Source organism: Littorina saxatilis, linkage group LG10, assembly GCF_037325665.1.
Source record: "Littorina saxatilis isolate snail1 linkage group LG10, US_GU_Lsax_2.0, whole genome shotgun sequence".
Taxonomy (NCBI): Eukaryota; Metazoa; Mollusca; class Gastropoda; order Littorinimorpha; family Littorinidae; genus Littorina; species Littorina saxatilis.
The window spans coordinates 11,739,407-11,759,540 of record NC_090254.1 but is presented as its reverse complement, the minus strand read 5'-3'; the positions used below and the strand labels follow the sequence as shown (position 1 = coordinate 11,759,540).

General features: G+C 44.0%; 1 long non-coding RNA gene across 2 annotated transcripts in view; it reads left to right on the top strand.

The window, feature by feature from the left end:
- The first annotated feature begins 1,172 nt into the window (after positions 1-1,172).
- Positions 1,173-20,134, top strand: part of LOC138978165 (uncharacterized) — a 78,856-nt gene continuing 59,894 nt past the window's right edge. Inside the window, exons 1-2 of one of the 2 annotated variants that reach the window (XR_011459594.1) lie at positions 1,173-1,893; positions 11,812-12,340. This is a non-coding gene — a long non-coding RNA (uncharacterized lncRNA). Of the gene's footprint in view, positions 1,894-1,913; positions 2,517-11,811; positions 12,341-20,134 lie in introns of those variants that run through there. The other variant, XR_011459593.1, reaches the window with a different exon arrangement.

Here is a 20,134-nt window from a genome sequence, read left to right as displayed (position 1 = left end):
ACACACATGTTTTTCAAGTTTTCGAGCAATCAGGGGGAGGGAGAGGGGAGGGGGTATTATTTTCTGTTGGTGTCCGTCATATGACTGTACGTCTTTCCTCTCAACCTGTTCATTTCTTCCCCACCGTTACTATCCAACTTCAAACACGTTTGCAATCAAAATCGGAACAGTCACATGTGTGATACCTTGAGAGAAAAGTTTTCCAAGAAACAAGCAAAAGGTCACGATCGTTTGACTGGCTTGATTGTTTTGTTAGATTATCTTATCTTGTTAGCTTTGAAGGTGACACACTAAACGGTTGTTTAATCATATCTCGTCATGAAAAGTTAGTGAAGAATTTATGTGAGCCCGCATTATAAGTTTTTAACTTGTCGTTTTCCTTCTGAATCTCAAAGTACTTTGCCGTGTTGTCTTGTTGTGAACTCATGAATAAAAGTTAGTTTCAAAGTAAACACATGGATGCAAACTCCTCTGGACACTATTAATATTGTAAGCGAGTTTCGAGAGAGGATGAATAAGGGTTAAGAGAAGTACATAATATTCTAATCTTTGAGTTTGTACAGTGAAACGGGTTTTCTAAAATGTTTGGAGGGCTTCAAATGGGGACTGGGGGAGCGGGGCTCTACTGTTGATTTTGTTAAAGTACACGAAGCAGTTGAAGAAGTTGATCACGTTGCTACCATGTCCACGGCGGGGTTGGGCTGGGGTGGGGTGAGGAGGGATTGAGGGGAGGGGGGGCGGTGACCAGGCCAGGGCTGGTAGCTGAGACTATTCAGCAGTGGCTAGTGGCATCGGTAGACTGGTTCCCCCTTCACCGTTCACGGGCAGCTGTTTGCTCTTTCAGAATTCTGAGTGGGCGGCAGCTGGGACTCGGGTGGCCTCCAACCTACCCGGGGTATCCGAGTAAAAATAGCAAAGCGGGAATTATACGATAAACGCTGTTCAGACATGGAGAGAGAGAGAGAGAGAGAGAGAGAGAGAGAGAGAGAGAGAGAGAGAGAGAGAGAGAGAGAGAGAGAGAGAGAGAGAGAGAGAGGGAGAGAGAGAGAGAGAGCTGAATTTAAAACTGAATCTGAAGTCTCCTTGCTGGTGTTTTCCGTGGGTCCGTCACAGGAGCAAATTTTGGCTAAAGACGTGACGTTTTGGGAGTGCAAAGCGCTGTTGTCAAAAACCTGTTGCTGTTGTTTGTGACACTAGTGTGGCAAGGATTCGGAAAAGAGAAGGAGTGTTGTACGTGTAGTGTGGTGTTGTGTTGTGGTATGTTCAACTCTCGACTTCCGTGACGACTCAGTGTATAGAAGGGCGCTGTGACTGAGGGGAATAATGGGACCAGTGTTTGGACACTCAGTGTGAACGGAACTGGGTCTTGCACTGACACTCCGGTCACGTTTTGGGGTACGGTAGCTGCCTAGCTCAGTGCAGTCTCCAATCATCTATTCCGGATCCAGTTATATATATAGTGTATATCATACAGTGGATACAATTCCGTATACTCCAAGGACCAATCTCCGTGACTCTCGCACGCTGACTGAGCCAGTAGGACCGACTTTTTATTTTCACTTTCAGTACGATCACTATCAACACTGAAGCCTGACTGAACGAAACTACATGTATCATCGTTTCAGAGTGTATCCTGAATTCCGCGTAGGCCAACCCCCCGGCGTCGTTTATTTTTTTTTACGATCATTATTATTGAAGCGTGACTGTGAAACTGCAACTGACTGAGCCACTGGATCAGTTTTGGACTTTTTCTTTATGCCATCATCATGTTCGACAGAGTCTGACTGTGAGTGAAGTATCATCGTTTTTGGTTTTATCCTGGAATAAGATGTGGTTGGCCCAGTTTCGTGGTGCTTTTTTCTACGAACATTATCGTAAATCGAGTCAATAAAGGTAAGTCGATGGAACCTGTAATTGTAGACAAAACGAACTATTGTAAGCCTGAAAGGGAATCTGTAATTGTAGACAAAACGAACCATTGTAAGCCTGAATGTGAATCTGTAATTGTAGACAAAACGAACCATTGTTAAGCCTGAATGTGAATAAAACTGTCACCGTTTGCAAGTATATCAGTGTATCCCTGGACTGCGCTTCAGCCGCCCCAGTGTCGTGTATCGCTACGATGATCATCATGGTTATAGCCTTACTAAGAATGAAACTGTCACCCAGGAATATCGTTGTTCCGTCCGGTCATTATTAGTATCATAGCCTGACTGTGAAACTGTCATCTCACTGTTCCCAGCACTGTGGTCGACCCATTGTCGTTTGGAGTAGTGTCGCCGTGGTTTTGTAGTGTACGTGTGCCTCCCTTCACGGTTCAGCGAGCAAATTCTCCCACGCTGAGGCGGAGGAGAGGAGGCGAGTGGATATCACTCAGCGGGCCGGGTATGTGAAACTAAAAATTCCCCCCATTGTACAGTCTCGGGTCACAACGGAAATGCTCGTTACAACTGTCGCCATTGATGTTTATCTCCTTTGGGCGTTTACCACGGCTATGTGGCCACCCGAAATGTGAGGTAAGAGAAACTTGTGGCACTTGTCCTGATACTTTCTTGTCCTGATACTTTCTTGTCCTCGCCAGGTAGACCCCAACTAAGTGGCGTAATGTCAAAACCACGGCGTAACGTGAAGACTACATGGTGATAACGTTAATTGTCAATACCGGGAGCGAAGGGCCAGGGCTCCACCCGGCGGGACGGTAGCTGGGCACCGCACACCCAAATAGACCCTCCACACCATACCCCAACTACTCTCTTGTTCGTTCCTTATGTGAAAATCTATTTTATTCTCAAAACTATTTTAGATTTATGTAATTACTCGTCAATATACGACAAACTATTTTATACGCAACATTATTTAGAGGCCAGTACCATATCTGTGTGAGCGAATGTGTTCGGTGCGTCACTGTGGCATAGATAGCTTTCTTAAACTGCAAGTGAAATGAAAAAAGGCCTATGTGCTGTATATATCTGCTTTTAAGCTCTCCCTGTACAAATCTGAATCACCTGTTTTAACCTTTGATTTTATAAAGTGGCTCTGAAATTTTATCACTTTTTATAAAGTACTTTTTTGGAAAATAAACGTATACTTTTAACATCCTATTCCCAATGCTCTTGGAGACAACGGGTGCCAAACCCAATTATATTAAATCACACTATCTATACTCACGGAATAAAATAACTTAACATGTTTTAAAATTTAATATCTCAAAATCGAAAAAAGTTGCAGGAGAGCGGGGTGGTACGATCATAGAACCATCAATTCCTGAGAAGAGGAAAAAAACCGGAATGTTCTCGGTTGCTTAGTTTTTTCATAATTGGTCCTCAAAGACGCATGGTGTCATTTTGGAGTTTACTAGACGCTGCCGACAGCCAGTGCACGCTGTGTGTGCTGTAAACAGGTAGGCCTGCACTCTTTGACTCTCGGGGCACGTCTACCCGTACTTGAAACCTGCAAAAGGTCTGCTGCTGATCCACGAATATTGCATGAAAGTACTGCCTTTGGTTTGTCCGTTTGTTTGTGAGTGAGAACAACTCACTAAAATGTTTCTTTCTCTTTGCCCAAAACTGTCCACTCTGTCTTTCTCTTTCACCATGCCACGAACGTGTGTGAACGATAGACTCGTCGCAATAGGGATATTGAGAGGAGGGATGACTTATACTGATGTTGCTAAGAGATTCGGAGTGACCAGGCAATCAGTTGCCTTGTGGCGAAGAAGGTACCAGCAAAACAACGGTAACGTTCGAGACCTGCCTCGCCAAGGACGGCCCCGTGTCACCAATCCTCAGCAAGACCGCTTCATTAGGGTTGATCGAATTTCGACTTCACAATGAAATTTGTTTGGTTACTAAACGTATTGAGGCTAACCTTCACTGCTCCTGTGTAATTTAATTGCGGCTGCGATCAACCAGTGCACGCCGCACAGCGCTGTCAAACACACAGTGCTAAGTTTGTAAACTCCAAAATGACACCATGCGTCTTTGAGCTCAAATTGCAAAAAAACGGAACAAGCCAGACTATTCCGGGTTTTTGCCCATAATGAGCAATTGAACAAGCTTTACGTTGGTAAAAACATCACTCCTGTAACTTTTTCCGATTTTGAGATATTAAATTTTAAACAATGTTAAGTTATTTTATTCCGTGAGTATAGAAGAAGAATTTATCCCTCTTAACAAACTTTTATCATCACTACTCCTGCCACCCCGTCATCCTCCCCTCTTTTCTCACTTTTACCAGCTCCTTAGCGTATCACCAACTCTTGTCCCAAATAGAAATAGTTTCTGAGAGGACGCAAACTCCCCCCTTTAGTTAGTTAGTTAATACCATGGGGTAAATGCTCTGCTTGGTTAACCCTATAGGCTTGCCGTACGAGTACAGTGTGCAGTGCAACCTGAGGTGTTAGGCCCCTACGATGGGAAGACGGCTCCCAATAAAGGATTCTGTGGTCCCTTTGTTTATTATCCTTTTAATCTGACTGTGAGTGAAACTATCATCGTTTCTGGTTATATCCTGGAATAAGCTGTGGTTGACTTGAACCAGTTTCGTGTTGTTGTTTTTCTACGATCATTATCGTCAATCGAAACAAGAATATAATGTATATAATTTGTTTGAAGACACCACCATAAGCCGTAGGCTTGTTGTTGTTTTCACCTTATGTCGATGTACATTTCCTGAACATGTAAATTATATGAATAAACATTGTTTAAACCAAACAAGAATATACCTGTCATGGCAGCAATGTAGAGACATTTTTGGCTGTTTCGATGATGATGCTGATTAATTTTTGTCCTACAGGCCGTTGTTGTTGTGCCGATTAAGGACTAATTGGCGGGATACCATAGCATGGTTGATCCCAATTAAAGGTGTCCTCTTATTGCAAGTACTACTGTGATAAAAAAAAACCACACTATTTTCAGCCACGTTCAGTAAGCCAGTCTGTTCCTTTAATTGAGGAATGAGGAGGCTAGACGATTGGAGACAAAGACAACGGTGGAATAACTATATTGCAATTATAAGTTACCGACTGTTTCACAACGTTGCATGCACTGTTTGTGTAAGGCAGAGGGCGCGGGCCATTAAAGACAGTTCAGTAGTGAGTCAGTCAGTCAGTAGGTATGTAAGCAAGAGAGCGTGGGACTAGATATTGAAACCGGCACGGTTGGCCTAGTGGTAAGGCGTCCGCCCCGTGATCGGGAGGTCGTGGGTTCGAACCCCGGCCGGGTCATACCATAAGACTTTAAAATTGGCAGTCTGGCATTATGCAATTTATGGGGTTAGTGCTAGGACTGGTTGGTCCGGTGTCAGAATAATGTGACTGGGTGAGGCATGAAGCCTGTGCTGCGACTTCTGTCTTGTGTGTGGCGCACGTTAAATGTCAAAGCAGCACCGCCCTGATATGGCCCTTCGTGGTCGGCTGGGCGTTAAGCAAACAAACAAACTAGATATTGAATGGCATTATACGTTTTTTCTGCTTGTAATAACTACTACGTTACAGAGATGAAACTTTTCAACCACATCGGTGTAAGATAGTTTATCTCTGTCTCTCTGTCTGTCAGTCTGTCCGTCCGTCCGTCCGTCTGTCTATCTGACTAACTGCATCTATCTGTTTGCCTCTCTTTCTCCTTACCTCTCCCGTTACCTCTCCATTGTTATTAAAAAGGCCGGTACTCTGAAGTTGCCAAGGAGCCAAACCGCAAATGAAGCTGAAGTATTATCAGCCGTGCTTGTTAAGTAGCATAATTATGTTGTTGTTGTCGTTTTTGTTGCTGCTGTTGTTGGTGTGAGCCTTTTTCAAACTCACATGTGTTAACCCTGCTACATGATATCAACAGGATATCGGTTGAAAGGATTTTCAGGCGGATTACACAACACAAGTTAACAAGTCAAAAAGTGTGTCGACTCCAACCCATTCAAACGCTATTTTCAAAGCCCGAGGTAAGCTGATATTCTACTAATCCAGTGACACGCCGACATGACGAGAGAAAAGTGAGCGCAAAAAAGAAACCATTGTACACACTTGTCTTTTACGACCGTCTTAGTTCACACGATTTCCATTATTCTCTAAACCCACGAAGACAGTTCACCCTTCCCTTTCTCCACACCACCATCTCTACAGGCATGAGACCAAGGGTAGGGCGGATGGTGGCGAATGGTGAAGGGACGGGGAATGTTTACACTGCCGTGTGCCGGGTTGTGAGCAGTGCCCGCCAATGTTTAGCTCAGGCACCGTCGCGGCAGACGCGAATTAGTTCTAAGCAGGAAAATGCAGCGCGCTGTTCTGGCCTTCTGGCCAACTGTCGTCCTCATCTCTAAGGCAGACTGATACCAAGAGGTGTAAGTTACGCCCGCCTTCAGGCTCAGGCATTTTAAAACGCTCGACTCAAGACTATCTACCCACGACAGTCGCAAACACTAACAATCCAACACACTCAGTCTTCTTTCTTCATTTCTGTGAGTTTGGCCTGAGAACTGTTGGCGACCGTGTTGGTTTTCCCCTTGCAGTGAATTAATTCGTATGCAGGAGATTTAAAGGTACATGTATCATCCTAATCGTAAATGTAAGCGGGCATTTGCAGCTCTGTGAGTTTGGCCGTGAGAACTGTTGGCGACTGTGTCGATTTTCCCCTTGCAGTGAATTAATTCGTATGTAGGAGATTTAAAGGTACATGTATCATCCTAATCGTAAATGTAAGCGGGCATTTGCAGCACGGCAGATCTGTACAGGCTTTTCCACGGAATAAGATCACCCTTCCACTTAAACCCATATCTTCTTCTTCTTCTTCTTCTTCTTCTTCTTCTTCTTCTTCTTCTTGTTCTTGTTCTTGTTCTTCTTGTTCTTGTTCTTCTTGTTCTTGTTCTTCTTCTTCTTCTTCTTCTTCTTCTTCTTCAGCGTTCCAGAATTGTCTGGTCACGTGTGAGCTCGTTTGCCCATTTGTGTTCCCCACACTATACTCTGAGAGCATAGTCAGCTCACTCAGCTTTCGTTGAGTAGGCATGCTGGGTATTTTCGTGTTTCCATAACCCACCGAACTCGGACATGGATTACAGGATCTTTTCCGTGCGCACTTGGTCTTGTGCTTGCACACGAAGGGGGTTAAGTCACTAAGCAGGTCTGCACATAAGTTGACCTGGGAGATCGGAAAAATCTTCACGGCTTAACCCACCAGGCGGCAGCGACCGGGATTCGAACTCACGACCTCCCGATTAGGAGGCCGACGTCTTACCACCACGCCACTGCACTGCGCCCGCCCATACCAAAAACAAGTCGCGTAATAAAGCGAAACTAATACATTCAGTCCACCTGTAGTCAATTGGTGGAACTCCCAGAATGAGCGCTTCTGGGGTGATAACGCGAGGCAACTCCTGTGATCTTGCCGCGAGGTTCCGCCTGTTGCCATTGTCTTTTTACATTTAGTCAAGTTTTGACTAAATGTTTTAACATAGAGGGGGAATCGAGACGAGGGTCGTGGTGTATGTGTGTGTGTGTGTGTGTGTGTGTGTGTGTGTGTGTGTGTGTGTGTGTGTGTGTGTGTGTGTCTGTGCGTGTGTGTGTGTGTGTGTGTGTGTGTATAGCGATTCAGAGTAAACTACTGCACCAATCTTTATGAAATTTTACATGAGAGTTCCTGGGTATGATATCCCCAGACTTTTTTTTTTCATTTTTCCGATAAATGTCTTTCCGGCTTTTTGTACAAGTTGAGGCGGCACTGTCACACCTTCATTTTTCAATCAAATTGATTGAAATTTTGGCCAAGCAATCTTCGACGAAGGCCGGACTTCGGTATTGCATTTCAGCATGGAGGCTTAAAAATTAATTAATGACTTTGGTCATTAAAAATCTGAAAATTGTAATTAAAATTATGTTTTTTATAAAACGATCTAAAATTACTTTTATTTTATTCTTCATCATTTTCTGATTTCAAAAACATATAAATATGTTATATTCGGATTAAAAACAAGCTCTGAAAATTAAAAATATAAAAATTATGATTAAAATACAATTTCCGAAATCGTTTTAAAAACAATTTCATCTTATTCTTTGTCGGTTCCTGATTCCAAAAACATATATATATAAGACATGTTTGGATTAAAAATACGCCCAGAAAGTTAAAACAAAGAGAGGTACAGTAAAGCGTGCAATGCAGCACAGCGCAACCGCTACCGCGCTAAACAGGCTCGTCACTTTCACTGCCTTTTGCACCAGCGGCGGACTACGGTCATTGTGAAAAAATGCAGTGCGTTCAGTTTCATTCTGTGAGTTCCACAGCTTGACTATTATGTAGTAATTTCGCCTTACGCGACTTGTTACCGTATAAAATGCACGACTTACACGCGAACTGTTACCAAAGCGACATGCTATTTGGGACCTATGCACGTTTTCACATTTAGTCAAGTTTTGACCAAATGTTTTAACGTAGAGGGGGGAATCGAGACGAGGGTTGTGGTGTATGTGTGTGTGTGTGTGTGTGTGTGTGTGTGTGTGTGTGTGTGTGTGTGGTGTATGTGTGTGTGTGTGTGTGTCTGTCTGTCTGTCTGTGTGTGTGTGTAGAGCGATTCAGACCAAACTACTGGACCGGTCTTTATGAAATTCGACATGAGAGTTCCTGGGAATGATATCCCCGGACATTTTTTTTATTTTTTTCGATAAATACATTTGATGACGTCATATCCGGCTTTTTGTAAAAGTTGAGGCGGCACTGTCACACCCTCATTTTTCAATCAAATTGATTGAAATTTTGGCCAAGCAATCTTCGACAAAGGCCGGACTTCGGTATTGCATTTCAGCTTGGTGGCTTAAAAATTAATTAATGACTTTGGTCATTAAAAATCTGAAAATTGTAAAAAAAAAATAAAAATTTATAAAACGATCCAAATTTACGTTTATCTTATTCTCCATCATTTGCTGATTCCAAAAACATATAAATATGTTATATTCGGATTAAAAACAAGCTCTGAAAATTAAATATATAAAAATTATTATCAATTTTTTTGTTTCGAAATCAATTTAAAAACACTTTCATCTTATTCCTTGTCGGTTCCTGATTCCAAAAACATATAGATATGATATGTTTGGATTAAAAACACGCTCAGAAAGTTAAAACGAAGAGAGGTACAGAAAAGCGTGCTATCCTTCTCAGCGCAACGAATACCCCGCTCTTCTTGTCAATTCCACGGGCACTGCCTTTGCCACGGGCGGTGGAGTGACGATGCTACGAGTATACGGTCTTGCTGCGTTGCGTTGCGTTCAGTTTCATTCTGTGAGTTCGACAGCTACTTGACTAAATGTTGTATTTTCGCCTTACGCGACTTGTTGTCGTTTTAACGCGGGAACCTTGACGGGTAGTTTAGTGCGTACAGGACGCATGGACGCACAGTTGGGGAGGCCTACCACAGTAGGGAAGAACAGAAGTCGTATACATTATCGTTTATAAATACTTGAAGGAATGTATTTTGTAAGTCACTCCGGCAATTTACTCCTTGCCATCTGACCGTGTACGCACGAGAGGAAGCTTTTTCGAAAAGTCATTTGGCTGTGGCATATGACACAACTATGTCTAAATGTAGAAGGCAATAAAGGCATATGTACGCGCTCCCGTGTTTACAAAGTGTAGTTTGCCCATAATCGATGTCAAACGCACCATAAGACCATGTAATGACGATATGTCGCCATGCGCGGACCATATACATGCATTACAGCTTGTTTTAGAGTCTCAAAAACTTTGGATGTAAACAAAGACGCGGAGTTATTTCCCTTGCGTCAACGCTACCTCTGTTGGCAAATCTATAAATAGGACGATCCAGATCAAAATGAAAATTAACATATCTCAACATTGAAGGGGTCCTAGACCACAATATTTTGCAGGGAACTTAATTTAGCATGTCTCCAGCTGTTGGTAAAGCAATTAGCGTGTATAGTCATCGAGTACATATGCCTTTAATGTTGGCATTATCGGCCGTCGATCGTGCATTCCTTTCTTTATGAAGCTACTACTTTAACACTGTATAACCTACGGTTATTAGGCCATAACATAACGGGTTGTAATGACACATATGCCTAGGGTCGTGGATAACATCTTTGATTTGATCATCTTCGGCGACGGTTCAAGTGGATTGCTTTTGCTTATATCTACACTTAAGTTTCCAATACCTTATCGGACTTCTTTAATGTGAAAATGTCGGAAAAATAATCGACAGTCGGTTATAGTCCTATGTGTGTTGATTGCATCAGTTTATCTTACAGTGGAACCCTTCTTCTTGGTAACCCCCCCATTTTTACGAACCTGTTTTCTAATATTTTATGTTCATAACCTCTGTAAATTTACCCACAATTTAAAACTCCTTCCTGTTTAACTCATTGTCTCCCAGGTCTCATATGGCTCTATCTGACCAGGTATGGATGTATCCGCTCTGACTGTTAGCTTCAGTCGCTTCCTGTAACGTCGATCTAACGCCTGCATTCCAGCGTGTTGATACACAGTTACTACACAGTTACTACTATTGACCTGCTGCAGCACAGCTGGTCTTGGCTAAAAAAAACCTTGGTCAACACGGGTGGGGTAGACAGTGTTAAAACCTGATTTCTTAAGATTTCTCAAGGTCTTGAAAGGGGACGGGTGGGGGTGGGGGTGGGGGTGGGGGTGGGTGTGGTCCATTGTATCAAACTTCGGCCATTACTGCGTTGTCTCACCTCAGTTTGAAACCAATACCATAGTTTGCAGAATGCAATGTCCTTACAGAAATGAAGAAAAGAGCGTCGCTTGAAAACATGTTTTATTTTTGTGAGGGCAATACAATCTTGAATCTAGTTTGACTGCTTTCCGTTCTTTATGACGGGTGAGTGGAATATATTCTTGCCTTTGAGGTAATACCTGTTAACAAAACGCCCAGGGCGACCAGTGTATAATGAACAGACCGTTAATTGTGTTCGAATGTAAATCAGGTGTGTTCGAAGGGGGAGAGGGGAGGTAAGCATCGTCAAAGGTGGGGGGGGGGGGGGGAAGAGTCAGTGAAGTGTGACGACTATACCTACATTCAGTGATTATATATATACGTACCTGAGGGCTCGGATTGGGGGATTTCAAACTGCTTAGTTGAGCTATTGGCAGTACTCAACCCCGTCCATCCCTCCCCCCCCCCCCCACCCCCCGTTCCCGTCTCCCCCGCCCCAGCTCATCTACGCTATCTATAGTGTTACCAAACACTCTTCGGCCAACACGGTAGGGAATGTGGCTGAGACGATTCAGTTCAGTTGTGAACCAAAACCAACATAGCGATCTTCATCTGTACATACAAACATGTACTTAGCATTCTGCTGATGTGAGACACATCATATTTCCGTTCGACTTCCTATTCGGGTCAGTTACGGTGTTATTGTTTATAGAGTTGATGAGTATTCATCCTACTCGCAAGTATGATAGCTTATAAATATATGTTCGTGCTGCATTGCTATTTTTTTGTATTTGCTATTTGCAACCGACTGACTACTTGATCATGTTGCAGTTTTGTTCGTTGTCTATAGATGCAACCGGCTACTTGTTTGTCTGGCAGTACTGGTCCTTTTTGTAAGGCAAAAAAAAGAGGTCTGTTTACGGTAACATAGGCCAAAAGAATAGGGTCGGTAGGTCTGGGTTTTTTTTTCTCCAAAAAACCATATTTTTACGTGTTTTTGTTTTTTGTTTTTTTTCCCAAATGCCAAAAAAAAGTCAAGGGTCGCGCGAAAAAATAGGGTCGGTCGGGTTACCGTAAACAGACTATATTTTTTTGTTGGCCTAATTGTATTATTTTACACCCGTCTACCTGTCTGTCTTACAGTGCTGCTGGTTTTGTTGTCTTCGTGCCTCAGTTCAGTTCCCTGTTGTGGACATTGGATACGCTTGATTCCACGCTCCCCACGGATAACAACCACAGGACCCTGCCCAGCTGTTAACGTCTTCGCAATCATCATCGTCATCATCATCCTCGGCCTCATCATCACACCCACACGGGAAACACGTACACGACGCTGCGCATTGCGTTCCACGTTAGCAGCGTCATCATCAAGACGTCGGAGTGTGTTGTAACAACGATTATTATTGGTGGAGTGTGTTGTAACAACTATTCTTATTGGTGGATTGTGTTCCAACAACGATTCTCATTGGCGTAGTGTTCCTACGACGACATGATTCTTTTGGGCTGAGTGTTGAAACAAAGTTTTGCACATTGCTCATTGGCGGAGTGTGTTCAACCAACAATCTGATTGGAGGAGTATGTTCTGACAACAATTCGTATTGGTGGAGTGCGCTGCAACAACGATTCAGATTGGCGGAGTTGATGCCATCAGCCGTCATGAACACTGTGGAGGGTAAGTACACACACACACACACACACACACACACAGGCGCGCGCGCGCGCGTATATGTACTTGAAACCATGACACGATGAACGCACACAAATATAACACAACTTTACTAAGGGACTTGAACATATGACCAGTTCGGAAATGGGAGACATTCACTCTGTTGTGAACTGCCCTTTACGAAGAAAGAACATGCAAACACACATACACACACACATACACACGCACGCACGCACACACACACACACACACACACACACACACACACACACACACACACACACACACACACACACACACTGTGGTTGAAATCATGACACGATGATCGCACACAAATATAATAAACAAGATCAAGAGACTTGAAAATATGACCAGTTCGGAGACGGCAGACATGCACTCTGTTGTGAAGTGCCCTTCGCGAAGAAAGAACATGCACAAATACCGTAAGTTGTAGACGTTCAAGCCGTTCATTGTGTGGATCTCAACAGCCCTGCGTCTTTGCGATTAGAGAAGAGACCTTTCTGATATCGCGCGCCCTATCCATGTAGTCAATTCACACAGGCACATGCCACTGGCCAGAGCGGGGGCAGAATTTCAACTAGTGCACATTCCAAAAACCCGACACGCCCCCTCTCCCCAATCGTTATAATTATGCCTGTGCCATTTGACTGGCGTTTACTGCCGTTGACGAGTAGTCATTGGCAGCGATCTTAAAAAGACAGTAAAAGTGCCAGTCCCCCCTGTCAGTGCATAGATGGTAAGGGAGGGAGCACTATATCGGGCATGTTAACTACCACATTGAGCCATATTGTCTATTGGCTTATTATTTTTAATAGAAAAAGCTGTTGTCGTTTGCATACTGTTGAAATGTTGGAAATAGATTGGGCACATGGACAAATTGTGGCTTTAAAGACTTTACTTCACGAACAAATTTCCACTCTGCAGACAGGCTGTGGATTTCTGGCACGTGTGCAAGGGGATGGTTATTGTTATTGTTTAATATATGAAGTCTTATATCGCGCGCGTATCTTCAGACTCGGTCTCAAGGCGCAGGGATCTATTTATGCCGTGTGAGATGAATTTTTTTTTTACACAATACATCACGCATTCCCATCGACCAGCAGATCGCAGCCATTTCGGCGCATATCCTACTTTTCACGGCCTATTATTCCAAGTCACACGGGTATTTTGGTGGACATTTTTTTTATCTATGCCTATACAATTTTGCCAGGAAAGACCCTTTTGTCAATCGTGGGATCTTTAACGTGCACACCCCAATGTAGTGTACACGAAGACGGCAGACATGGTTATATGGCGTGAACAAATGTAAAACCCTGATCTGAGATGGTGATCGAGCCGAATCGTGTACACGGGTTAGGACTGTGGCTTTAACTTTCCTGTTACTCAGAGGCCATTTTGGGGTCCTGATTCGTCAATACATTGAGAAAATTTTATCCCTATCAAAATTATCATACCTTTCAGGGTTCTTTATGACAACGAACTATTAGATACAAACCTGGTCTAATTAAATGAGCAAAATGACAATGGCTGATTTGGGGGGAGGGGGGGGGCATTATTTTCGTTAGAATCTATAGTATAGAACCACAGTTCCTCAAGTCTGGGGTTCCCAATATAGGGCACCCTCCCTCACATGATGACCGTGCGGCATGCAAGTTCCCCTGTACTGTGCAAACACCGCTGTTGACCACGTTCGTTGTGGCCTGTCGTCGTTTCGCTACACACACTTCATTCCCTCTCATTTAAGTCTCTGAAAACCCAGGTTCTCAATTTATGGGTGCCCAATATAGTAGTGCCCCCTCCCTCACATTACGACGGCGTGGCAAGTTCCCCTGCGCAAACAGCACTGTTAAACATACTTTGTGGCCTGTCGTCGTTTCTCTTTGCAGTCTCTAAAACACTGTTTGTCTGATAACGTTTCTAAATCGCCGCTATCAAAGTGCATGGGCGAAAGTCAAACATGATTTCTTTGTGGGCGTAGTGGTCGGTACTAGACCCGTGGTGGTAACTGCAGCGTCTTGTTTGATTATGGGCTAGGACGTGGTTGTGTCCCTTTACCTTGTTCGTCGTGCTGTGTTGTCACAGTATTTGAAACAGGGTAACACTCTTTCAGATAGACATGCGGATGCACGCACGCATGGATAAACACACACATACACACACACACACACACAAACACACACAAACACACACACACACACACACACACTGGGCACATACACACACACACTCACACTGAGCACACAGGCAAGCTCTCAAACTGAACGGGCAGGGGAACGTACTCAAATACACACACTTTGGTTTTTGCATTCAACTTCAGGCAACTTCAGCTACAACTAACACCAGTACCACTGACTGAGATAAGTTGTGATAGATGTATAAATACACGTACATAGACTGTGTTACAGCGGCGTTGGCAGAACCCTGTACACAATTAAGTGTAAAATGTACTGGGTTTTTATGCTCTGTATAGTTCGTGTAGTGTTACAGGTCAGTGTCACAGTCAGTGTGGCCAGCCAGTGAATGTGTATCAGTCATTTACTGGGTTTCCATATCCTTCAGCTACTGTTTCAGCTCAGCGGGACCAAGCGTATCAGTGTCTTTTACTAGATTTACAGGGTTGTGCCGTAGCCGGTTGTTGATAGATGGCATTGTATCATTTACTTGGTTTCTGTGCTAGCTTGCCCGAGCCAATGTTACAGGACAGTGTGTGGGCAGCCACAGGCCAGTCACAGTGTATCATTTACTGGGTTTTCATACTCTTACACTGGTGCAGCATGTGATCATCCACAGGCCAGTCACAGTGTATCATTTACTGGGTTTTCATACTCTTACACTGGTGCAGCATGTGATCATCCACAGGCCAGTCACAGTGTATCATTTACTGCGTTTCCGTACTCTTATATCTAGAGTTACAGGGCAGCGTCAGAGTGGTCAGCAACAGGTCAATCCCAGTTGCTGTCCCCTACCTGCCCTCACCTGTCTCACGCCTCACCTCACACCTTTCCACCCCGCCCCTCATCAGCAGCTATTCGTCACGCCCTACTGGCTCAGCCACCCCGTCTGCAATACGATCTACTCTCAAACCCACTGCTGAGTGTTAAAGGGAAAGTACCTACCAAAAACGGCCTCAAAAGTTGTCCCAAGAACGGCAGAGTTGAGTTTGGGGTTTGTAATGACACCACCATACACCAGGAATACGTGTACCTAAATACACCAGGAATACGTGTACCAAAACAAATCTGTGTTTAAAAGTTTAATTATGCATACCTTAATTTTGCTTCATTTTATTTTCTGCCCCTAACAGCAGTGAAACTCGCGCGCATTTCCTCAATTACAGAGTTGAGTAACTAAATTCGAACGGGTTTCGTCGAATAGCGTTATAAATAGCTGCCCTCGATTACAAAAAAATAAGTTGATTAACAAAATTAGGACTCTAACGCAGAAAAATGTGCATTTCGAAAGCGTTCCTCTGTTTAATTTATTGATTTAATAATGAGCATAATTACAGGGCAATCTGAGTGTATCGTTGCAGGTGTGTCGTAATTACATCACCGCGAATGCAAGAAGTCTGCTGAAAGATGAGAAGTACACCAAAAGAGGGAACAATGGAGAAACATGGCGGAATTATAGTTTGTTAGTTCGTATCTACGGCTTTTCCTGATAATATTTTCCCTATCTTACTCAATAGCTTTGTGTTTTTCAAAGAACACGATGACATTTACTTCTTCTTCTTCTGCGTTCGTGGGCTGAAACTCGGTTTTACGTGTATGACCGTTTTTTACCCCGCCATTTAGGCAGCCATACGCCGTTTTCGGAGGAAGCATGCTGGGTATTTTCGTGTTTCTATAACCCACCGAACTCTGACATGGATTACAGGATCTTTTTCGTGCGCACTTGGTCTTGTGCTTGCGTGTACACACGGGGGTGTTCGATCACCGAGGAGAGTGCACACAAAGTTGACTTTGAGAAATAAATCTCTCGCCGAATGTGGGGACGAACTCACGCTGACAGCGGCCAACTGGATACAAATCCAGCGCGCTACCGACTGAGCTACATCCCCGCCCGGGACATTTACAACCTTGACTGTTTTTTCCGCTGTAAACAATTCGCACTCATTCCCTCACTGATTAAGGGAAGGTCGAAACAACCTTGACTTTATTTGGCCTTGGATCTCTCGGACTTTCGGACATTACAAAGCCCATGATTGAAGCTGAGCGCTAAATATAGCTGCATATCGCTATAAATGGCTCGTCCTCCAGTTCACTGACTACAGCCACAAAAACAAGATTCTTCCGATAACATAGATCTGTCAAAGACGTGATGACCGTGCAGGCAGCGAGGCACAGCGGTTATCTTAGATACTGGCTTAGGTCCAGCTCAGTCGCAGTTCTCGAGTCATTATTTTGGGCGAGGCCCTTCAGTTCACTGACTACAACAGGGCAAGTAAAAAACGTTCGATGATATCTAACAAAGACAAGTTGACCATGCAGGCAGTGAGGCAGAACGCTTATCTTATTGGCTTTGGTCAAGCTCTTAAAACACAGTTTCATTTTATTACAGATGACCACAGCGGAGCAAGTAAAAAATACTTTCGGAACGATTTAACGAAGACTTAATGACCATGCATTTTTGTTTGTTTGTTTGCTTAACGCCCAGCCGACCACGAAGGGCCATATCAGGGCGGTGCTGCTTTGACACGTGCGCCACACACAAGACAGAAGTCGCAGCACAGGCTTCATGTCTCACCCAGTCACATTATTCTGACACCGGACCAACCAGTCCTAGCACTAACCCCATGATGCCAGACGCCAGGCGGAGCAGCCACTAGATTGCCAATTTTAAAGTCTTAGGTATGACCCGGCCGGGGTTCGAACCCACGACCTCCCGATCACGGGGCGGACGCCTTACCACTAGGCCAACCGTGTCGGTATGATCATGCATGCAGTCAGGCACAACGGCTATCTTAGATAGTGGCTTGGGCCAAGCTTAAGGGGCAGTTCCATTTTGGACGAGAGGCACCTACTCTCAGGTTCAAAGCCGGGGATTAACTGGATTGGAGCGAGGTCACTTCCAGATTCTTTGATGAGCCCTGCACCTGGCTAACACCACCAACCGTGATGGTGGCCACAAAGACAGTTCGCTGACTAATACCCGGTTGTTGTTCCTTTCTTGACGTTTCTAACTAGTTTTAGTAGTATGATAACATCGCCTTACTGTCCAGGCTCATTCACATTAAGAGCACGTGCGTTCCGCGGTATACCCTCAGATGACGAGCAATTTGTTCTTTCTCGCCTCAGGATTAAGTGCGACACGCTCGGTCGCTCAAAGCGAATCTTTGATCACTGAAGCGCGACGGCGGGTGACGGTGATGAGGTGATAGACACAGGTCATAGGTCGGACGTGTTACGAGCCATAAATAACCTTGTTTCAAGGTTTCAAGGTTTTATTCGGCTTTTTTAAATTTGTGTTGTTTTATAACAAAACAATATACGTTAATTGGATCTGTGATCCAAACATGGCTTTTGGTCAATCGAGATGGAAGTTTATTCCACAAGCCCGTAGGGCGAGTGGAATAAACTGCCATCGAGATTGACCAAAAGGCATGTTTGGATCACAGATCCAATTAACATATATCTCGACATTCACTGGTCTTAAGGGTTTTGTTTTCAAAAAAGAAAGAAACTTGCTTGAACACGGACCACTTCTCCGAGCAAAATCAACAAACCTAATCACTCGCATTCCACCTCAAGGTCTCGGCCAACCAAGACTATGGCATACTCGTAGCAAAGCCGCCGAATGGTACCGTAAACCAAGAATAGTGACGTAAGAGAATAGAATGTCGTCTTTTGATTTGGAACGTGACGTGTTTCAGAACTTCTTCTGGACAACTCGGATGGTCTTCTGCGTAGTTGTTGGCACGAGATTCTTTTTCTTCTTCGACAGATCATCCTCCGATACTGTAGCAAAACGTTTCATCTTTTTTTCACTTTCGAGTATGCGGACGACTGAACTTGACCGCTAAAAAGTAGTCCTTTCGGAATCATTACGCCGAGTCTGAACATGAGGTCTGAACATTGTTTTTAGGGAGGATCTAGGTGAAAGCGAGGCTGTTCTTATCTCTGTGTACAGTCGAGAGAGAGAGAGAAATACATGTCGAGACATTGAGTTATATCCACCGCTGTGGCTAGATAATTATAACTCAGTGGAACAAACACGCGTCCTGTTTATTTCCAACTGCCACGCTTTTTTCTCTCTTGTTTATTGTGCAGGCGAGTGTAGCAATGTCTTGATTGGTCTACACTAGGCTGTTCTTTAATCGCAGGTATCATTGCAGCAAAACATGTCCCTAATTGGACACTGCTGTGTCTGAGGGCGTTAAATCTGAATTCCATTCGTGGTCTTGCACAGCTTCAGAAGGCCTGGGGTGTCAACTCCTGTGAAGAGAAAGTTATGGGCAGCTGAATGACTTTGGGCACGAAGCATTGAGGTGCCATAGGGACAATTCTTCTTGCCATGGTAGGGATTTGGGTGGGGATGGGTTGGTTGGAATACGGAGAATGCAGAAGGCACACACCTTACCGTGTAGGGCACACAAAAAAAGTCTGTTTACGGTAACATAGGCCAAAAAAATAGGGTCGGTAGATCGGGATTTTTATTTTTTTATTTTTTGTTGTTGTCCAAAAAACCATTTTTTTAAAGTTATTTTGCCAAAAAACAGGACTTTTTTTTTCTTTCTTTTTTTTTCTCCCCCAATGCCAAAAAAAAAAAAAGTCTAGGGTCGCGCGAAAAAATAGGGTCGGTCGGGATACCGTAAACAGACTATTTTTTTGTTTTGTTTCCCTAAACAGTTCGGCTGACCATCTCAAATAGACACATACCAACAATCAACACACTGGTTGCTGCCATGAGTTGGAATTTATTGATGAATTAACTAATTCAAAAACATTCCAACTGTAACTGTGCACAGACAGAACCTAGACTGTTGATATTCGGTGAGTGACCAAGTGGAGGGATGAGGGATAGTCTTATATCCCGTGGGAAATCCTCACCAGATCCGGGACGGGGAGCCGAACTGTCTTTTACGAAAAGGAGTGTGCCAGGAAGGATAGATGTGTTCTTCTTCTTCAATCTTGTCGTTCGCTGTTAGATCGTCAGTCCGGAACCCCCCGCGGGTTAGGGGGAGTCCCATATTGGTTGGGACGAGAAAGAATTTACCCGATGCTCCCCAGCATGTCGTAAGAGGCGACTAACGGATTCTGTTTCTCCTTTTACCCTTGTTAAGTGTTTCTTGTATAGAATATAGTCAATTTTTGTACAGACTTTAGTCAAGCAGTATGTAAGAAATGTTAAGTCCTTTGTACTGGAAACTTGCATTATCCCAGTAAGGTCATATATTGTACTACGTTGCAAGCCCCTGGGACAAATGTTTGATTAGTGCTTTTGTGAACAAGAATCAATTGACAAGTGGCTCTATCCCATCTCCCCCCTTTCCCCGTCGCGATATAACCTTCGTGGTTGAAAACGACGTTAAACACCAAATAAAGAAAAGAAAGTCAGTCCGGACTGCAGGGCGAAACGTGCTGTCCTGTCCAAGTCCATTCTGGGGCCGTATAGCTTCTTTTGTAGCGCTGTCTCCTCTGGCCAGATGGTGTCCCTCAGAGCACTGTGGTATGGACAAGCCTGCAGGATGTGCTCTGCTTGTCTGATTAGATGTGTTCAAGACTTGATCCCAGAGCATCTGTTTATAGTGCAGTGACTAGGGCTAATGTTCACGAGAAA